This window comes from Rattus norvegicus, chromosome 4 (assembly GCF_021556685.1).
Source record: "Rattus norvegicus strain SHRSP/BbbUtx chromosome 4, alternate assembly SHRSP_T2T, whole genome shotgun sequence".
Classification (NCBI taxonomy): Eukaryota; Metazoa; Chordata; class Mammalia; order Rodentia; family Muridae; genus Rattus; species Rattus norvegicus.
Window position 1 is genome coordinate 75968593 of NC_141537.1, and position 23425 is coordinate 75992017.

The following is a 23425-nucleotide window of genomic DNA, read 5'->3' on the forward strand; positions in this document are numbered from 1 at the left end:
GGTGACTTCAATGGCCTTGGTACTTGGGGCCAGTGAACTTGCCCACCAGAGAGCAGCTTCCAAATAGACCTGCCTTTACTATAATTTAATCTCGTTTCTATTGGCTCATTTCACTGGTGGTGGAGAAAAATAGCCTATCACTAAGGAGTGAACCTAAAGCCTTGTGCAAGCTAGGCAAGTGTTTAATCAAAAAGACACATTGAAAGCCACACATGGAAAGAAAAAAACAAACAAAATACCCTTACCTTCTCCGTAGTTTTCTTCCTTTGAAGGATAACTTCTATGATACCCAGAGAATTTCTGAATATTCACATAGAACAGCTACCTACATATCTCGTTTTTTCCTGTACATATAGCATGCTTTAATGCATATACTGGGTACCACAAGGTGTTAAGAAATAATAAACAGGAACAGCAGTTTAGAGCACACACTGCTCTTTTAGAGACTTGGTTCTGTTCACAACACCTGCTGGGTGACTCATAGCCATCCGTAACTCCAATTCTAAGGCACTCTTTTCATACTCCTAGGCACCAGGCACATATGTGTTGAGGATACATATATGCAGGCAATATGCTTGTACACATAAAAAAATTAAAAATATATTTTAAAAGACAATAAATGATGATATAGAACAGCTATAATACAAACGTTACTCAAAATTTACATGTTGATTTTTCCTGTAGTCTTCCATTTAGTATATTTAGATGTAGAAACCATACATAACCTAAATCATGGGAATCAAGAACGTTTGTGAAATGGGTAGTAGTAACAGCTGTAGTTTACAGCTCCCCTACAGGAGTACAGGGTCTGAGGTTTGCTGGGGAGAAGCAGCAGGTGCCAGGAGGAAGACGTAATTGAATACTGATGAGCTGTAATGTGACTAGAACCCTAAACAATACTGCACCATTTACAAAATTTAAATGTGTGTTGCTAGAGGAGGAAAAACAAAAGTCTGGGTCACCATTTAAAACACAGTCCCTTCATAAATTTAGACCAGGGAATCCATTTTCTCTGAGTAAAATGTCGAGGTACAAAATTTATTAGAAAAGAATATGTGTCTTACACAGTTCAAAGAGTAGACAATCAGATAAATGCTTGATTGAAGAGCATTTCTGATGCTAGGACTTTTGTTTGCTAACTAGGAGACCTCATAGCTTATCTACATTTGGTAAACATTGAATGGCTCCAAGAAACAAGCAGGCTTAGAAACACAAAGGCAGAATTGTTGTAGGTCAGGATAAGTGGTATTTTATGTGCGCAACCGTTTCTTGGAAGCTGTAGGTTGATGAGGTGCTTTGGGGAAGTTTTGTTGTGTCGAGGATCTTGTGGTTGAATTGTCATCATGGTCCCACTGGGAGAGGTGGCTGCTGTGATAGCAGTTTGCCATGATGAAGTACCAACCATCAGTGTTTGGACAACAACATGAATGAAGTCATGAATTACAAGATGTACCAAGCCATCGCTCAGTCTTGTTGCTAGGTTATGGGCAATGGTAAGGGATGAAACTGGAAATGCTGAATGTGAACTTTGACTGCTTAGTCTGCAATGGATTTCATGGCACGGGGTACCATTAATAAGATGTAAGATATGGGAAAAATAGAAAACAGAACTGTAAAGAAGCTTATGAGATATCGTTACTAGTTATTAGAAAGAAATAACAGAGAGAGAGAGAGAGAGAGAGAGAGAGAGAGAGAGAGAGAGAGAGAGAACCATAACTTCTGTGCCAGAGATAGAGGTCAAACTCTGCCCTACCTAATTAGTTGAAAATACAGAGAAAATTTCACATACAAAGTTTGCACTAGGCTAGAAAAAAAGACATACGCATAATATGCACACCATCATGTCTCAATTACAAAGAACATAAAAAGGACTCTTTCAGGCAACTCATTAAAAACAAATTGATAGAAAAAGGCTGTGGTAAAGGAAGAGCTGCTTCCTAGATATTAACTCATTCTACAAAGCATGGAATAGGTCCAGCTCTCCATCGTTACTATCAGTGCACGCCATCCTTCTCTGGGAGACACCGAGCCATTCTCTTATTCAAGTCAGAAAAGCCTGTTTTTCCTGAAATATCTGTTGGCCACTCCTCTGGATGTGACCTAAGTTGTGTCTTTATGGATTCTATCAACTCTCTTCTGCTTCTACAGAATGCTAAGTAGGGAAACACTGAGAATCGATTTGTCTCTTGAAATAAAGGCAGCTATTGATGGTACAAAGGAGGTTTCAGACACTATTTCAGTCTAACCTCATCCAACTTCAGAATCACAGTAGACCCATATAAACTGAGATTTTCAACCATTGTAAACTTCAAAACAATCATGATTGAGCTACTGGTGGCTTTGGGAGATAGGTATAGTCTGGCGCTGAGTGTTCCATAAGTGCTCCGCAGCACAGTGCCCTGGCTTGTCTCCCTGCAGAGCATTCTCACTCTCCATGCTCTTCATTCTCTACACACAGAACCACACAGGAAGCTCTTGCTTCCTATGGTTTAGGCATTTGTTCATTATCCAAATTAAAAGACAGCTAAGTCTCATAAAGATGAAATTGGCTGTTTTATTAAACCTTTTCTTTTCCTTAGGAGGTCTATCAGAAAAACTCTAGGACTTTTAGAATTCTAATGCCAAGCCACAGGGCTCACATGCTGATCGTGTGGGTACAGGGAGGAATGCTGGCCTTGTTCATTTTTTACATCTAGTCATGTGACGGATATGTCTGCTAGCAGAGGCTGGAAGCCGAGACGAAAATAGTTGTAGAGATGGCAATAGATATTTCGAAGAAGGAGAAAATGGTACAGCTGTAACAGCTAAACATTTTATACTAAGAAATTTTGATAGAGCAGAATTTGCAGAAGATAGTTTAATGAAGATTACACAACATGTATTAGATTTATGTGATCTTTAAGAAGAAACTGTGAGGGTGCTACAGTTTGAATCTTTCATGTTAAGAAATGAGTGTGTGTTAAAGACTAGATTCTCAACTCATGGCACTAAGGAGATGTTTAGGATTAGGATCCAGAGGTGGAAAGGCAAGTCATTGGCAATAGCTCCTTCCGGAGAGTGCAGATCCTTCCCATTCCTTTAAATCAGTCTGCCACGGACCCAGAAATAATGGGTAAGGATAAGAAAATGTGCACTGAGCCCTCCAAAACTGAAATACAAATGAACATGGTTTCCTTTAGGTCAGTTCTTGTTACAAGAAAGTAAAGAGAAGGGGCATAACAATTACTCTGAGTGCTGTCTTTGTTCTCCAAATCCTTTCTTTTATTGAAAGGGAAATTTTGAGGCATAGAATGAGGTATTCTTAGTATGTGAAGCCAGCTTAATAGCAAAAGATGACATCCGGCTCACCTAAAGACATGGAGAGAAAGTGTTAGCCACTTCTTTCTCAACCAACCATATGGGTGCTCCAATTGAATCTGAGTGTTCTGCAAGAGCAGCAGGTACTCCAAACCACTTTAGCCTCTGTTACTTATCCTGTCTGTAGTCACAAGTTTTTCTGTTTGCAGCTGTGCTAATGTACACAACTCTGTGTATATGTGTGTGTGCGCGGGCGTGTGTCTGTGGGGAGGGGGGATTGCGCATGTATTTCACTTGGTGGTGACAAAGCTCAAAATAATGAATAAGATGAGGGGTTCATAAGTGTCTTTTCAGGTCTAGGACCTAATTTTAACAGGAAAATATCTGCTTAAATCTCTAATAAACTTCAATATCTCTATCTCTTCTCAATCTTTTCTTCCTTCTCCAATTCCACCTCCAACATAGAGCCCCATAGCATCCAGTGCTGGTCCACCCAGCTATCAATCCACCCATTTTCTTGGATAACAAAGATTCTTGGAATTTGGAAGAGAAGGGAGGAGTTCTGCTTATGTTCTGAGTGTGATAATCAAAGATTAATTCTCCATTAAGAAAACTTACCCTGATGTTCCTTTGTGTATTAGTTACTAGGATCATCTGGCTTGCCTGGAAACACAGAAGGCTTCAGTCTAGACTCACAGACCTGAGGCTATGAAGGTGGCCCTAACAGTCCTGTGTCAGCAGTTCCCTGGTGATTCCTTGTGTTATTTTAGCAGAAACTTAAAGAAATATTGTACTCTTCTACCTTAGGCTTTTCTTGCCTAGATGTTATATATTTGTTCTTAATGCCTTTTTCTATCTGTAGATTGGATGATATGCCAAGAAAACACACACACACACACACACACACACACACACACACACACACACACACACACACACACTTGTGTACATGAGCACAGCTGCAAATAGGAAATCCTGTGTCTATAGAAAGGATAAGTAACAGAGGCTAAAGAGATAGCTCAGTGGTTTGGAGTACTTGCTGCTCTTGCATAGGACCCAGGTTCAATTGGAGCACCCATATGGTTGGTTAAAAATGTCAATAAGTCTAGTACTAGGGCTCTGATATTCTTCTGGCCTCTGTGGTCATTAGACAGGTAAATGGTATGCAGCCATATATGCAGGAAAAATACTCAAATATTTCCATATACATATATATATATATACATACATATGTGTGTATAATGATAAATGAATGACAGCTCATTGCTAATGCTTACACACAGTTTAAGACTTCCTTTGTCTCTCAACCTCTTCCTCTAGAATATAAATGTTTTAAATTGAGAAAGTTTAGCTGGCTGATTCCAAATAATGCATCCAATTTTAATCCAGCAGATCTATGAGTTTTGAGGGCTCATAAGAAAACAGCAGGAGTGAGGAACACTGGGAATAGAGGGAAGATTATTTAGTTGGGAAATAGATGCACACTGAATGGCAGCTCAGATGAAAGCATTACGAGGGTGTTCCACATTGTTATTTCAAACACACTATGCGATGCAAGGTTGCCAAGTCAGCATAACTCAGAACTGCTTCTACTGGTAAGAAAGTTACTGAGAGAAGTGATATAATGAAGAAATCTTTGGTGAAAATTATATGCAGAACAAAAAGATGAATCAAAGACATGAGAACATTCTAAAATTGGCAGTCGGCTGAGTGGGTCATCCCGAAAACATCTTTAATGTCATGCAAGCCTGCTTAGAAATTACTCAAGAATTTATGCTACCCACATACTCTTGAACATGTGGACGTTCACTGGAGCATGGTTGACTTCCCAGGGGACAGACACTTAAAGAAACGGACTTTCTCTATCCCAGTAGCTGAGAATTGACAATGGCTCCTCACCTAGAGGTAGGACTTTGGGCCACTTGTAATGTGATTTAGTCAGGATTGATCTTGCACAGGTCCTGTGCATGGCAACACAACTATTGTGACTTCATATGTGCAACTTACTTGTTATGTCCAGGAAACACTTTTATTTGTAGTCATCTACCACCTCTGCCTCTTTTACCAAGCGCTCTCCTGTTCCCTGTGTGCACTAGACATGCGCATGGCTCACAGACATATGTGCAGGCCAAACACTCATGTAAATTTCCATATATAAAGAACAAATGACAGCTCATTGCAGATACTGTTTTCACAATGTCTTTCACAATAATCCCTCTGTCTTGGATGAAGGGAATGTGATATAAAGGTCTGACCTAGGGCTGAATATACACCAGTGTTCACTAGTGAAATAGGAGCAGGAGCATGAGGACTAACTATGTAACACTATGTAACTGATTTACTTCCCAACTCCAGTAGTTCAAACACACACGGCACCAATTATTGAGTTAAGAACCTCTAGCTAATGGTTCCCCTGCTCCCCTTCCCCACTGCTACATATTTCTATTCACTTTCTTGACCCTCTGGACCTTTCTCCTGTCTCTTCCCATACCTGATCCTGACCCATTTTTTTCTCTCTCCCTCCTATCCCAGGTCCCTCCCCTCCTCTACCTCCCAAGATTATTTTGTTCCCTCTTCTAAGTAGGATTGAAGCATTTATATTTGATTTTCCTTCTTGCTAAGCTTCATATGGTCTGTGAGTTGTATTGTGACGATTCTGAGCTTTGGACTAATAAATCCATTTATTAGTGACTACATACCATGTGTGTGCAGGAAAGGGGACAACATTTGAAATGTAAATAAATAAAATAACCAATAAAAATAAAAAATAAAGAGCCTCTGCCTAAACGCATCATAGGTCATAGCAGAGAATTCGTCTCTATTGTTGTACTAAATGGACATCGTATTGAACCAACTCCTAATAACTTATCATTAAACCCAAAATTTATTCATCTCTCAACTCTCATCACAAAAGCTTCTGTTTGCATTTTAGAGTGTTTAATAATACAGACGTAATTTGTGTCTCTTTCTAATCTCTTATTATTATTTTTTGTTTATTCTTTTGTTCACTTCTAGTGAGTTCTTTTAGACTTTTTGACCCCAATTGCTTTATCTACATAAAATGGAATAATTTCTTACTCCTGTTATTTTCCTGAGACTTGAAATAAAACACTTTCTGAAGTAGTGTGAGGATAAAAAGGACACTTTGGAGACAAGAGGCCTACGATCCCTGAAGACACTAATATTGACAATAAATGGAAGTGTTTAAAATAATAATAACAAACAGGTATAAGCTAGAGAGAAACCACCAAGATTTAGAGCCTCAGAAGTGAATGCTTAAATCTGGATATCAAGTGAAGTAAGCTTCACTTTCCAACTTCTGATATGGACTTATGATGGACTTAGACAAGTCGTCAGGGTTGCAATGCACTGAAGAGTATTGTTTTCTGAGTGAACGCCTTTGTCGACTCAATGTGGGCAGTGTTTTTATTGTTGTGGCTTTTTGTTGGTGTTTGTCTGCTTGCTTACATGTTTTTCAAGACAGAGTTTTTCTCTGTACTTCTGACTGTCCTGGAACTCTCTCTGTAGACCAGGCTGGCCTCAACCTCACAGAGATCTACCTGTTTCTGCTTCCTGAGTGCCTGGATTAGAGGTATATGTCACCACAACTGACTGTTATAACCATCTTATTGACATGACTACTTCTATAATTTATCATTTCTGCTTTGAGAATAAAGTGCAGTAATATTATGTTAACAACATTATTCAAAGTGTAGAATAATTGGAAAGTGGGTTACATATCCCACTCCCTTCCCTGATCTTGTAGCTCACAATTTTCAGCTTCTCACATCAGAGCTGGGTTATTGATTTAATGTAATGACAGCCTATGACCAGAATTGTGTCATGTCCCAACATCTCATTACCATCCACCCCTTGGTGCCATTGCCCATGTGCTTTGGTCTTGGTAAGCTGACTGGAAGTGATGGGAGACTGGAAAGACGAACAAAAGTAACTCAAATCTGGGATCAGGTGTGGCCTATGCTCTCTTGAAGACACACCAGCAACCTAGAAATTCAGCTTTATATCCAAAGTGAAATAAGAGGCAGCTCAGCCTCTGTGAGGGGACGGAGGATCTCTGTAGAGAAGCACCCAAAGGGTATCAGTCATCCAGGACCAGAGAGCTACCGCTGGTTCTTTGTACACATCCTGATTTTAGCTAGCAGCCAATTGCCAATGTCCATCCTGAGACCGGGAGAAAGGCCCTGTCACTCACTGATTCCGGGCCATTGGCATCCTTGACATAGCCATGCACATGTCACCGGTGCTCATTCATAGAGCCTTGCAGCAGCTCTCCACACTAGGAGGCAAGTTATTAGGAAGGAGTGCTATCTGTCAGGATACAAAGTAAAGATTGTCTTCACTGGGATTCAGTATAACTTTGTTTCTTGCAGAAGATCCTCTTATACCAGATGGCTACTATTTTCTGACCCTTTCTCTAAACATAAATGGTCTAAGGTGGGTAGAAACCCTCTGACAATATTATATAATATTAATTACTAAAAATAGCTCTGTGTGTTTCTCTGTAATGCCACTCACAAAACTACAGTTTTGATAAATGTACCAAGGCAATGCAAACATAGGTCAAACTTCCTCCAGAGTACCACAGAAACGGAATTTAAAAAAAGGTGTAGCTAAGCACCAGTGTAAAATTAAATCTGCTAAAAATTCAACTCTAAAAGGCCTGGTTATTTTAATATTGTAGTCATTTAGAAAAACTAGGTCTCTTATTTTCTTTCTGAAAGCACTTAATAATTTTATTTTTATTAATGTCTTCTATAAAAGGGATACAATAATAAAGAAATGTTTTACATTTTTGCTTAAGTGTGCTATGTTCAATATTACAACCTTATGACTTTTCTATTTTCGATAACATATGAAAAATAACATTTGATTCACTTGAATAACTTTATGCTTTACAAGGTCGCTTAAGTTCCTGGATGTATTTAAGTTCCTTCAAAGCATGTAGTGTGCTATCTTAGAATCTGAGGTATTGACTTCGGGCAACAGTTAAGTCAATTTTTGAAATGTGTATTGGAAGCACTGAATTGAAACGTTATAATCTGCTCCGGAACCATCTTCTATTTCATGTTTCAGCAAAGACTTAATTGTTCTTTGACAAATTTCTAACTCTAAAAATGGTGGCAATTTATATCCCCAATGAAATATAATTATCTGGCACAAAAAAGAGAAGAAATATAGGATTGCCTTTATTTTAAAATGATAATTGCAGTCATGTATTGGCAGTCTATGTGAACAATTCAGACACAGAATTATGATGAGGAAAAAAGACTTGCAACAAAGAAAGAAGTATACAGAGATAACGACTTTCAGTCAGGTTAAGGGGACTTTGCTAATTGGGTTAAGTAGATATTGTGTCTAGAATGTTGACCTCACTATTTAGTTTGGTTGTCTTCTTCAGGTCCTCTGTTTACATTATTGATGTGTGTTGTGTTTCAAGTAGTGAATATTTTCAAATGAAAGTTTGTTATGTCTAATTTTATATTTTATAATTTTATAGTCTTGCAGTAAACCTGGTATAGCACATCAAAAAGTAGAGACAGAATCATGACATGTTTTCATAAGACTCTTTAAGACCCCAATGCTTTAGGGTCACATGTAAATGATGGATACAATATCCTATACACTTGTCAATCTGGAAAAGTTGCATTGAGCTTTGAAAAATAAGGCTATTTCACCAATATCATAAACAGAAGATTTATTTTTGTACAGATTATTTTGGTCTAAGAGAAGATAATGTTCACTGTTCTGTACATGTGCGTCACACCCAATTTCCCTAACATTACTCGTTGCTAGAGAGAAAGAAAGACATCTAGAGGCAGACAGAGGGTTCAGAGTGGAAAAAGCAAGCGCCTTGTTGTCTTTGGTTGTGAAATTCAGAAGGTTATTTGAAGAACTGTTTATAAGGACACTGAACAAGGATCCCTGCATTTGTCCATAGACATAAAACAGCACAGTTGTCCCTGTCCTATTAGCATAGGTCACTGAGCATGGAAATGGCATGATAAGTAGTCCAGGGATGATTGATGTGGGTGTTATAGACAGGATATTCAAAGGCACTAGAGTCAAGAAGGCAGGCTGGACATCAGTGTGTTGACCTAGACTAAGTGACAGGACTCAGAACCAAGATGAAGAAAGGTAGGAAATAGACTGCAAAAGAGAAAATGGGCAGACCTAGTAATCACATGAAATTATATCAAGAACAGATACAACACAAGTGAGCCCTGTACAAAAATCCTGATCTGACTTCTTGAAGGGACCTTTTAGATAAGACAAGTAAAAGATATGTGGACATAGAGCCAGTCCATAATCCATTGAGCATGTACAAGAGAGCATACAATAATCACAGTCCTCTAGTGTGTGATTTAGCAAGAAATTAGTTTCAGGTAGACTTAAAAACTGTGTTTTTGGAAAGAACTTAAGGAGCTGTTTGAATCCTAAAGGTTTTTTCTATCTTCGGTCTCCAAAATACCTACGATATAAGCCTTTGAATATCCTGTTTACGACAACCACAGAACCTACAGTTCTATGAAGTAAAATTAAAAGTATTTACATACCTACAATATAAGCCTTTGAACATCCTGTTTACGACAACCACAGAACCTACAGTTCTATGAAGTAAAATTAAAAGTATTTACATACCTTTTTACATGGCACGATACCAAAGGAAAAGTTATATTCTTGCTTGCCTTTAGCAATTTATAATTAACTCTAGACATTCAGCACAACAGAAGGAATGAAAACAGTCAAGAGACCCTGAGAGGAACTGAAAGTGAAATGTGTCCCATTTCTATGTTAAAACCCCAACATCAGACTTAATTATGATATTAGGCTTTTAATATTCAAATTATTTATCAAACAAATTCTGTAGAAATATAATTAGGAGGCTGGGGAGATGGTTCATTTGGGTAAAGTGGTTCCTGTACAAGCATGAGGACCTGGGTTCAGATCCCCGGCAGCCATGACAAAACTGGGATGATGCAATGCACCTATAAGACCAGCACTTGGGAGGTGGACAAAGAGACTGGTAGATCCCAGGGGCTGGCTGGTCAAGTGACCTAGTGGAAAAGGTAAGCTCCAGTATTAATGAGGAACTCTGTCTCAAAAAACAACAGTAAAGTAGCTGGAAAGCTGGTTCAGTAAGTAACGGCTTTTTTCTGCCAAGCCTAATGACTGGATTTATATCCCCAGAACCCATATGACGTAAGTTGGCTGCCTCTGACTTGTAGGCACACCTACACATGCAAACACACACACACACACACACACACACACACACACACACACACACATGACCACACACATTACTAGTAATAGTCTAACTTCTCACTAGATAGTCCTTTTGTTGTACATTAAAACTACCTATAAAATCTGAAAATCCTTCTCACAGGCTCGGGAGCTAACCTAGGGAGATTATTTAAGGCTCAGTAGATATATTTCCAAAGTGTAGCTACATTTAGGGCTCACCTCCTCATTAAATAGAGTTTGTACCTCTGAGTCTGCATACATGGTATCAGTTCAACTTCTGAAGCTGACTCTTTGCCCCAAGAAATTCTGCTTTAGGATACCTATGACACTTCCAGGGTTTGCATTTCTAAAGGCCCCAAGTGGAATTTTACTCTGTATAGAAGTCTAGCTAGGTGACACCAGGAGTTGTCAGCTCTAGAGAGAAAACCTCTGTGTGGGCTCTTGTCAAATGATGAAAGGGGCAAAAAAAATCTTCACCTATTACATGTTTTGATGTATAGTTCAGAAAAAAGTAACCAATTAGTGAATGTCAGGTAGTATTTTAAAGTTCCTATCTTTGAGGGAGAGAGACAGAGAGACAGAGAGACAGAGAGACAGAGAGACAGAGACAGACAGAGACAGAGAGACAGAGAGACAGAGAGACAGAGACAGACAGAGACAGAGAGACAGAGAGACAGAGAGACAGAGAGACAGAGAGACAGAGAGACAGAGACAGAGAGACAGGGACATGGACAGAGAGAGAGGGGATTATTCCATAGATATTCTGTGAGGCAATATGGCTAACTGTGACAAGTCATGCTTCCTGGGGACACCTGAGCAAATGTCTATTCACTGCAGAAAAGGTACCATCTATAGACCAAAAGTAAGTTAGCCTAGCTTGGTGAACTATTATTTATTATGATTACTTTGGGTACTATGGGTGAGGTGTTATTTAATGAAGCAACGTTGACTCTAAATAGCTGTATCATCAAATGCCCACCTTAGCATGAGTGGTGACTTATGAAAGTTTCACCACCAAAGGTCTCTGTTGGCATGGACGTAGCTCAACCAATTGAAGGGTCTCTGTTTCCCAAGCAGTATTGCTGATGGTATAACCTTGGGAAGGGCCCTTGTGAGTTTGGTAAGTTTCAGAGATTTCCTGAGATTTCTGAAGTTTTCCTACCTCCTAAGCTGTGCAAATTCTGCTGCATTCCTTAATTTATTTTTTGAGGTCAAATATTTTATTCTCTAAGACACACTCTTGGGTGACAGATGGCTGGGAATGCATAGCCTTACTTTATTTTTTTTCCTCCATCTTTATTATATTGGGTATTTCTTATTTACATTTCAATTTTTATTCCCTTTCCAAATTTCCAGGCCAACATCCCCCTAACTCCTCCCCCTTCCCTTCTATGTGAGTGTTCCCCTCCCCATTCTCCCCCCATTACCACCCTCCCTCCAACAATCACCTTCACTGGGGGTTCAGAGTTGGCAGGACCAAGGGCTTACCCTACCACTGGTGCTCTTACTAGGCTATTCATTACTACGTATGCAGTTGGAGTCCAGGGTCAGTCCATGTATAGTTTTTGGGTAAGGGCTTAGTCCCTGGAAGCTCTGGTTGGTTGGCATTGTTGTTCATATGGGGTCTTAAGCCTCTTCAAGCTCTTTCAGTCCTTTCTCTGATTCCTTCAACGGGGGTCCCATTCTCAGTTCAGCTGCTGGCATTCGCCTATGCATTTGCTGTATTCTGGCTGTGTCTTTCAGGAGAGATCTACATCCGGTTCCTGTCAGCCTGCACTTCTTTGCTTCATCCATCTTATCTAGTTTGGTGGCTGCATATGTATGTGCCATGTGTGGGGCAGGCTCTGAATAGCCATTCCTTCAGCCTCTGTTCTGAACTTTGCCTCCCTATTCCCTCCCAAGGATATTCTTGTTCCCCTTTTTAAAAAAGGAATGAAGCATTCGCATTTTGGTCATCCTTCTTGAGTTTCATGTGTTCTGTGCATTTAGGGTAATTCGAGCATTTGGGCTAATAGCCACTTATCAATGAGTGCATACCATGTGTGTTTTTCTATGATTGGGTTATCTCACTCAGGATGATATTTTCCAGTTCCATCCATTTGCCTATGAATTTCATAAAGTCATTGTTTTTGATAGCTGAGTAGTATTCCATTGTGTAGATGTACCACATTTTCTGTATCCATTCCTCTGTTGAAGGGCATCTGGGTTCTTTCCAGCTTCTGGCGATTATAAATAAGACTGCTATGAACATAGTTGAGCATGTGTCTTTGTTATATGCTGGGGCATATATGCACAAGAGAGGTATAGCTGGGTCCTCAGGTAGTTCAATGTCCAATTTTCTGAGGAACCTCCAGACTGATTTCCAGAATGGTTGTACCAGTCTGCAATCCCACCAACAATGGAGGAGTGTTCCTCTTTCTCCACATCCTCACCAGCATTTGCTGTCACCTGAGTTTTTGATCTTAGCCATTCTCACTGGTGTGAGGTGGAATCTCAGGGTTGCTTTGATTTGCATTTCCCTTATGACTAAAGGTGTTGAACATTTCTTTAGGTGCTTCTCAGCCATTCGGCATTCCTCAGCTGTGAGTTCTTTGTTTAGCTCTAAACCCCATTTTTTAATAGGGTTATTTGTCTCCCTGCAGTCTAACTTTGTGAGTTCTTTGTATATTTTAGATATAAGCCCTCTATCAGTTATAGGATTGGTAAAGATCTTTTCCCAATCTGTTGGTTGCCGTTTTGTCCTAACAACAGTGTTCTTTGCCTTATAGAAGCTTTGCAGTTTTATGAGATCCCATTTGTCGATTCTTGATCTTAGAGCATAAGCTATTGGTGTTTTGTTCAGGAAATTTTCTCCAGTGCCCATGTATTCAAGATTCTTCCCCACTTTTTCTTCTATTAGTTTGAGTGTATCTGGTTTGATGTTGAGGTCCTTGATCCATTTGGACTTAAGCTTTGTATAGGATGATAAGAATGGATCAATCTGCATTGTTCTACATGATGACCTCTCCCTCTGCTCTAAGACTTTAAGTTCAGAGAAAAAAAGTGACAAAGCAGCAGCAGCAGCTAGTCTTAAAAATGCAGGGCCTGCTAAGGGCAGTCTACTCACTTCCACTTTGGATATCTGTTACTAAGAACTTGGGCAAGGCTGCACAATGATTCCCCAAAATGTCCATGAATAATTAGGTAAGTGTCCAAATGAAAATGATATGTGTTGGTAAGGCAGGAGACAATTTGAGAGTCATAGCAGACCCCAAGGTGAATGTAAATGAAAGTTATAACACTTATTACAACAATGTAGATTAGTAACATTCCTGTATTCTATCCAAAGACAATATGTTTAGAGTCATGTCAACATTATAACAAAGGGATAATTAATATCAATAAAAATATGGGCTGTTTCCAGGACCACAATATAATAGTAATATAAAAGGATTTCTTCCAGGTCAGGAGAAATGAAAGTGACTATGCAGCATGGTGAAGGACCTTATGATCCACAGAAGATCTAGTTGTGAAGGAGCACCAAACTTCGAACATGTATAAGTAAATACAACGTGTGCTTTGTTTCACTGATCAACTCAAATGTCAAAGTTATAGGAAAGAATCTCAGAAGATAAGCTAAACTTGAATCGTTAAAGTGGGACCTGATCCTACATGACCAGGGCCTCAGCATGCAGAGAAGATTGTGACTCGGAAGTATTCAAGGAAACTGGCAGAGGGTGCCTAGTTGAAGACTGGAAGAATTCCCCGTAGAAACCACAGTGGGCACAATATTGTTTTGGTTTCCAAACACCCAGAATAATGGGAATAAGTGTTGTTGCTTAAGCCATCTGTGCCGTGTTGTGATCTGGAGGCAAGTAGCATGTTCTATTGCAGACAGTACTTCTATAGACCGTATCTACCTAGTAACAACCATTAGAACATCTGTAGACTCTTCTAGGGGAAGCAATATTGAATTCAATTGTAGCCTTATTTAATCATTGAGATAAATAAATGTTGTTCTTTCTTGAAAGCCTACAGAAAACCACAGGAGCCTCTCAATATTCTAGTATTCTACTGCAATTTATCTACTGCGTCTCTCTGGGCTGCATCAAAGATTTGCCCAAAATGCTTTGAGCTATACATAATATTAAGTAATGTTTGAGTGAAGTTATCATATTTTTCCCAATATCTTTTTATCTCTCACACTCTGCAGGTGCCTACCCTGAAGGAGTGAATTAGGCTCAGGGACCACATGCTGTTACATAGGAAATCCTATACAGAGATTGATTCTGCTTGTGACTCATACATATGGATACTTTGATATTAAAACATGACCTCTGTCTCATTTCCCAATCCCCTAAATAATTAAAATCAGTTTTTCTCTTCTGGGAATCGCTTTGAATAAAATGATAAATAATTTGTGAAATATGACACAGAGCGAGCATCTGTGTATTTGGTGAGTCCATGGAGACTCTCCATCTCCTGTGAGGCTATGTCTCAAAAAACAGTTTTGCTGTCCCTAGCTGTCCATAAGAATCTTTGGATCCCAATCTAGGCTGTTTTGTGTACATACATAATTAACTTGTTTTATTGAGTTGCCATTTACCAAAGTGTCAGGTACGGAGATAAAAGAATATATTATCATACAGTAAGGCAAGGGGAATCAAAGGTGGAAGAAACTAAGAAAATGTACATGTACATGTTCAGAACTAGATCTTGTTTTCATGTAGGAGGATGAGTTTTGCAGGAAATATTGGAATTCAAAACTGCTTCTTCCCTTGGTCCTGCCAAGGCTGGCCCGCCAGTGTAGGGGAATGTCAGGGGGCGGGAAGGGCGGTGGATGGGGAGTGGAACACCCTTATAGAAGAAGGGGAGGGGAATGGGATAGAGAGCTTATGTCCGGAAAACCAGGAAAGGGAATAACATTTGAAATGTAAATTAAAAAATCCAATAAAATAAAACCCTGCTTCTTCAGAGAAGTATGTAATTTTTCTTTCAATATTTAGTTACTGTAGGAAGTATTTTTTAACAGCTTCTTCTATGCTGGAGTGTGCATGTATGTCTTTGCATATGGGTGATGTTTGTATGTAAACACAAATTTATATCTTTGTTCACCTGGAGAGCATGTGTGTGTTTGGAGATCTGAAGTTGATATCCGTTGTCCTCCTCAATATCTCTATTTTATTTAGTAAAACATAGTCTCTTGCTGGGCCTGGAGCTTGCAGCTTCCAACTATCATAGCTGGCTCTCTTGCTCTGGGAATCCACTTTCTGCTTCTTAATTATCAGGATTATAAGCAGTAGTCAGCCCTACTATGCTTTATTTTAACATGGGTTCTGTGAACCTAAACTTTGATCGCTACTGCATAGCAGTGCTCTATCCTCTGAACAGTGCTCCATCTCTCCACTGTATTTTGACAAGCTAACAACGGTATAATGGGATTTGTAGATGATCTCTCCTACATAAGATGAATATTATATGTGGTAACAATAGAATGTAAACAAAAGAGGGGGATTGTGAAGGGACTAAACTCAAGAGGTTGCACTAAGGAGATGTGGTCATCAGTTCCTCATCCCCAAAGACCGTGCTGGCCAACATGTGGAAAATCTGCAGCCTCATTGCCAAAATACAGTTGACATAGCAACTGGAGCAGGTGCAGCAGGAGTCTTTCCTGAAAGAACCTCACACAGGTGCCATGGCAGCCCATACGTTAATCAGACTTAATTGATTGACTGTAACTCTTTATCTAGAAGTGAGGTCTCATGAGATTTCCCCCATTCACAATGTCAGTTAACTAGCATTTTTTGTAGGTCTTTTCTTGTTAAGGTTATGGTTTTATTAAACACATATGCATATAAGTAACACTAAAGAGTTAATATGGTATGTATATATACATATAAATAAACACAAACACATACACACATACTTATACACATACATATAAAATATGTTTATTAGAAAGGAGTAGGGTGCCAAAGGATTTGAAAAGAGGAGGACTGATAAAATTATGTAAGTATAGTACTCAAGTGTAAAATTTTACCAGAAACATTCACTTGAATAAGTAAATGAATAAAAATATATCTTGAAACCTAAAGAAATGAAGGAATACTATACTCTTATAACAGAATAAAATTCTGGATTTGGATAAGGAAATTGTTGACATGCTAAAACCCTGTTAATTCAGTAGGCTGTGAAAGACAAGTCTTGGTTTGTGGGTAGGGCCCTGTCTATTAAGCATTTGGGTCTGAGGTCACCTCTATTTGTACCTATTCGCTCCTCGACAAGGACTCCAAAGCAAGGGCGAAAAGGGAGCTTAACTCCAACTCTTGGCAGTAAGACTGTGAGCTCCTAAGAAAGAATTGCTACATGTATGCATTGCATACGTGTACGTTTGCATATTCATGTGTGAATACACATGTATATGTGTACACGTGTGTATGGTAGCCAGAGTAACCTAGACGCCATACCTAAAATATCACCCATCTTGAGTTTTGAGAAAGGTCTCTCATTGGCAGGATCAGTAAGCCTCTGGGTTCCTCCTGTCTCCCTGCAGCTCACCAGCAATGGGATCACAAACCCACATCATCATGCCTGCTTTATTGACTCTTTTCATGAGTTCTGGGGCACAAACACAAATGCTTAAAAGGCTCAAAGTTTACTAACTGAGATGTCTTCTTAGCTTCTCATTGCCATCTTTTACTTTGTAGTTTGCGCACGTTTGGACAAGCAGTCCTAGTTTATTCCCACCCCTGCAAGGTAGACCTTGGCGCCCTAGATCCAGAGGTCAGCATTGGCTTGATCAGCAGGTGCTTCCCTCTGTGCTTAGCAGCTAAAAGGGTCTGCTTGCTCAGAAATGAGTGCTTCAGACATCAAGGTCTGATCATGGTCCAAGAAGAGCTACAGCATTCTGTTCACTGGGAAATTTGTGTTTCCATAAAAGTGATTTTAAAACCCTATCTATTATTACAGTGGATAAAATGCAATGTTTGAGCCTATTGTTGGATTTAATCATTATTTTTATGGCACAACTGGGGGTGTGGGAGTAGTTATAGCCACTTGTTTTTTAATCTCTTTTATTAAGTCATTTATCATAAGCAAAATTCAGTATCTGACCTTGGTACGTTATTTAAGCTCCTAACTGTGTTTTCTTGCACATTGTGTATTCCCATTTTACATCTCTAAGGGTTACAGAATAGTTATTGCATTTTCCTTAGCAGCAGTATTTAGCACTATATTCTAGCACCATGTTTAAATGTTCAAAAGGGAAGATAATTTGAAATTAAAGCTACTTAGCAATGAGAATCCACAGGGCCAGGAAAGGTGACATATCAAAGTCATCTACACCCAGGCTTCATTTTCAGTAGGGGATTTAATTTGGCCTCCTAGCTTTTTCACTCAGCTCAAGTCCAAGCTTTTGATGCTTGGGCCAAGAGGAATGGAAACAAAAAGATGAATACCAGGAAAGTCAATCAGGGCCTGGGAGGATGGAATGGTCAGTTAACTGTCATATCAAGAGAATCTAGAATCTGACCATGCTTATGGGTGAGTGATTTCAAATGCATTAGTGAAGATAGGAAGACCCACCCATTGTGAGTGACACTATTTCCTGAGTGGATGCCCTAGACGGTCTGAAATGAACCCAAAAGTGCTGAAGGTTAGCATTCCTTACTCTGCTTACTGACTGTCCATGTAATGTGAGTATTTCCTTCAAAATCCTGTCACAGTGACTTTACCACCATGATAGGCAGCAGCATGAAACTGAGAGACAAGTTAACCCTTTCTATCTTAAGCTATTTTCATCAGAGTATTTTATCACCACTATAGAAAAGTCATGAAGACACTGCAAATCTAAGGATGAGTTTAATGCCTTGAATTTAATACCTAGAACCCACATAGAAAAGCTGGTGTAGAGACAGGAGGATCCCCAGATACATGCTGCTTTTCATGTTCCTTATACAGATCTTTTTCTTGATGAAATTTGACTGCCCTTCTCAGTAACATTTCCCTTGTGCCACCAGACATGTCATTTTCTGTCTAAAGTCCTGAAGTAGTGTCCCCAGGCCTATATGAGGAATTGTTGAGGAAGGGAACAGAGTTACTTAGCAGCATTCCTTTCCAGCCCCTGGAAAATTTTACTTATCGAATGGATGGAGTTCAGTTATTGTGAATGAATGTATGAGCAAATGCCACAAAACTTACAGCAAAAGTTTTAGAAAAAATATATGTATATAAAATTCCAAAATCTGTGGCTTTTAATATCTTTTGTTTCCATATTTTTACAGCATTGTTTTCTAGAGAATGGGGCTGGCTGACTTCGACTTCTTTAGTATTTCTCTTGGACTAAACCTTATTTTCTTCCTTTCCCTGTCTGCAGCTTGCTGCACACACACACACACACACACACACACACACACACACACACACACACACAGAGAGAGAGAGAGAGAGAGAGAGAGAGAGAGAGAGAGAGAGAGAGAGAGAGAGAGCAGTCCATACATGGGAAAGAGATTAAATTAACTTGGATAAACTTTTCCTAATACACAAAAAATCAATGATGAAATTTTCTTGTTCCCAGTGGGTATACATCCAGGCTTTGTAGAGCATGACACTTTTAACAAACTAAAGATATATCAGCCCTTTTAAAATACACAAAAGAACAAACTAGAAACTTAGATGCAAAAACAGGATGCATTTTTATCATCAGAAAAGCCTTCCAGTAAGTGACTTGAGCCTTAGAAACTCGGATCAAATCTTTCCAAATGTATACAAACCTTTGATTTTGTGACATCTAAAAATGTCTTGTGTCAAATTAATAACTATTATGGAAAGCATGCTATTCATGTGTCTTAGCTTTGTATATATTTGCGAGATCCTTAGAAATATTTGTGTTAAAAAAGTAACCTGATTTCCCCCCATAGAAGGGAGCCTCTAGAACCCTGAGCCCCCGAAAGAATGAATCATAATAAATTCTCTGAGTGGTCCTCAAAATTTGAAGGTAAAAATATCTTTGTGTATCTATAAATGTAAAAATGTATGATGTGGCACTTACATCTACTTTCTCCTTTTTGTCATAACTAAGGTAGCATTTAGCTAAAATAGTGTCTCTCTCTACTCTTTCACTATCAAGAACAAAGACTTTTTAGAGTAGTTTACATGGAGAGATAGGTTCAGTTAGAAGGCAGTGCATAGCTTTTCCCTCCCTGCCTTTCTCTTATGTTCTCTCTAGGTCATCAGGTGTAACTGAGCCAGATCCCACAGTATCTCTCCCCTAGAGTGGGCACCAGTCATCAGTCAAAAATTCAGACAAGAGTGGCAGGTGTGAAGAGAACACAGATTGCATAGAAATATAGACCAGGATTTTGTTTGCGTTTGTTCATAAGTGAATTATGTCTTGAGATAACCGTAAGGAAACCAGAGCTAAGAAGAATTTCCTTGAATAGTTGCAATTTGTGCTATAATTTTTGCCATGGATGGAAGTTCACAAGGTAAAATTACAAGAAATATCAATTCTGAGTGTTAAGTCTTAGGGTGAAGAGGTAGAATAAAAAAGATTGCTCTAGCATAATAACTCAAACCTCTACTTTACTTAGAATTCATGGTAGTTCAATGAAAGCCCAGATCCTGACCCACCTTTCTGTATCTGTACTGTTTTCTCCTTTGGCCTTAGATGCAGGTACATATCAGTCACTTAGAATATGGCTGCTACCAATTGAAATATACACTTCTTAATTGCTTTATATGCCTGGTCTATAGAAGCCTATGTAAAAAAATATAGGAGAGTTACCAGACAGCTCAGACCAGACAACTTAGTAATGTTTTCATATCTAGTATAGGCTAAGATATTTGCAACTATATCATTGTAAATAAAATATGCTACTAAAATTAAATTCCTGGACCAGGAAGGAGCTCAGCACATACAGATGCAGTCTATGCAAAGTCTGACGACCTGAATTTGATCCTCAGAGCCCATATGGTAGAAGGAGAGAACGAAATTCTATAAGTTGTCCTCTAACATCCATATGATTGGTGCTTTATACACACCCAAATACATGAACACAAAGTAAAAATGTATTTTTAAAAGAATTTAAGTTGAAATATGGTTACTGTATCCTTTTATTTGGTGTAACTTCTAGAAGATTCAATGTTACAAATACATTTAGACTTTGTAGCTTCCATTTTGTCTCTGTCAGGCATTGGTTTTCCAGAAGTACTCATTGGTATGGTACCATACAAAAGACCTAAGAAGTAAGAGCCTGTGTTTCAGACAAATGACTTCATGAAATAAAGGTGTTTGTCACACGGCCTGCTCCTATTGATGTTATAACATGGATGTCAGACTCTACTGATTTTCTTTTTCATACTAGGACATTCTATGTGCTAAATTACCTTTATAAATGATTTCCAAATAGGATTACTGTCATAGAAGCTCCAGATGAAACATATCTGGAAGGGCTTTTATTTGATTAGGAGAGAGGTGGCATTCTCTTCTTATTCTACAGCATTGTGCATTTGTTTGCTCTCTGAGGGACACAATTCTGCTGCAGTGGGGGTGGGGTATAGAAAATATGCAAGTTCATATTGTAAAAGCATGGAGCTTTAGAGCTAGCCTTCAGTGTAAACACTGGATGAAATATGTTTCACAAGTAGACTATTGTAAATAGACACAGTTGTAAACAGTATGCCTTCTTTTTTTTCTCATCTTTATTAACTCGAGTATTTCTTATTTACATTTTGATTGTTATTCCCCTTCCCAGGCCAACATCCCCCTAACCCCTCCCTTCCCCTTCTATATGGGTAGTCCTCTCCCCATCTTTCCCCCATTACCACCCTCCCCCAAAAATCACCTTCACTGGGGGTTCAGTCTTGGCAGGACCAAGGGCTTCCCCTTCCACTGGTGCTTTTACTGAGCTATTCATTGCTACCTATGAGGTTGGAGCCCAGGGTCAGTCCATGTATAGTCTTTGGGTAGTGGCTTAGTCCCTGGAAGCTCTGGTTGGTTGGCACTGTTGTTCATATGGGGTTTCGAGCCCCTTCAAGCTCTTCCAGTCCTTTCTCTGATTCCTTCAAGGGGGGTCCCATTCTCAGTTCAGTGGTTTGCTGCTGGCATTTGCCTATGTGTTTGCTGAATTCTGGCTGTGTCTCTCAGCAGAGATCTACATCCCGTTCCTGTCAGCCTGCACTTCTTTGCTTCATCCATCTTATCTAATTGGGTGGCTGTATATGTATGGGCCACATGTGGGGCAGGCTCTGAATGGGTGTTCCTTCTGCCTCTGTTCTAATCTTTGCCTCCCTATTCCCTCTTGTTCCTCTTTTAAAGAAGGAGTGAAGCATTCACATTTTGGTCATCCTTCTTGAGTTTCATGTGTTCTGTACAGTATGCCTTCTTTAACTTTGGTAAACATGTTTCTCTCCAACTAGTATTATACCTATGGTTGAACATCTTCATATACCTTGAATAAACCATTTCCACAATCAAAAATATTTATTGTTGATTTTTTAAAAAGAAACTCTACCAGTAGTCAACATCAACTAAATGGAGAGAAATTTGAAACAATCCCACTAAAACTAGGGACTAGACAGATTACCTACTCTCTCTCTTGATCAACTTAACATAGCATTCAAAGTCCTAGACAGAGCAATTAAGAAAGGAGATCAAAGGGATACAAATTGGAACAGAAGAAGTCAAAATATCACTATGTGCAGATGATATGATCATAAATTTAAGTGACCATAAAAATTCCACCAGAGAACTCCTAAACCAGATAAACAACTTCAGCAAAGTGGCTGGATATAAAATGAACTAAAACAAAACAGTAGCCTTCCTCTACTTGAAGAATAAAAAGACTGAGAAAGAAATTATGCAAAGGACACTCTTCACAACAGTCACAAATAATATAAAATGCCTTGGTGTGACACTAACCAAACATGTGAATGATCTATATGACAAGAACTACAAGCCTTTGAAGAAAGAAATCAAAGATCTCAGAAGATGGAAAGATCACTAACACTTATGGATTAACAGGATTAACATAGTAAAAAATGGCCATCTTGCCAAAAGCAATCTATACATTCAATGCAATCCCCATCAAAATGTCAACTCAATGCTTCATAGAGTTAGAAAGAGAAATTTGCAAATACATTTGGAACAGCAAAACTCAGGATAGCAAAAACTATTTTCAACAATAAAAAAATTTTTGGAGGAATCACCATCCCTGACCTCAAGCTGCATTACAGACTAATAGTGATAAAAATACTGTATTGTATTGGTACAGAGACAGGCAGATAGATCAATGGAATAGAATTGAAGACACAGAAATGAACCCACATACTTATGTTCACTTTATCTTGAAAAAAGAAGCTAAAACCATCCAGTAGAAAACTGTAGCATTTTCAACAAATGGTGCTGGTTCAACTGGAAGTCAGCATGTGGAAGAATGCAAATCAATCCATTCTTATCTCCTTCTACAAAGCTTAAGTCCAAGTGGATCAAGGACCTCCATATCAAACCAGATACACTGACACTAGTAGAAGAGAAAGTGGGGAAGAGCCTTGAACACATGGACACAGGGGAAATTTTCCTGACTAGAACACCTATGGCTTATGCTCTAAGATCAAGAATTGACAAATGGGACCTCATAAAATTGAAAAGCTTCTGTAAGGCAAAAAACACTGTCATTGGGACAAAACAGCAACCAACAGATTGGGGAAAGATCTTTACCAATCCTACATTTGATAGAGGACTAATATCCAATATAGAAAAAGAACTCAATAAGTTAGACTCCAGAGAACCAGATAACCCTATTTAAAAAATGAGATACAGAGCTAAACAAAGAATTCTCAATTGAGGAATACCAAATGACTGTGAAACACCTAAAGAAATGTT

At 38.9% G+C, this 23425-nt stretch overlaps 1 protein-coding gene across 2 annotated transcripts in view; it reads left to right on the plus strand.

The window, feature by feature from the left end:
• The window catches only part of Cntnap2 (contactin associated protein 2), a 2247664-nt gene that overhangs the window by 1061023 nt on the left and 1163216 nt on the right, over positions 1–23425 (plus strand). The window contains exon 1 of one of the 2 annotated variants that reach the window (XM_087658677.1): positions 18059–18196. The gene's annotated coding sequence lies outside the window, so the exon portion shown is untranslated. 2 annotated transcript variants of the gene reach the window in all.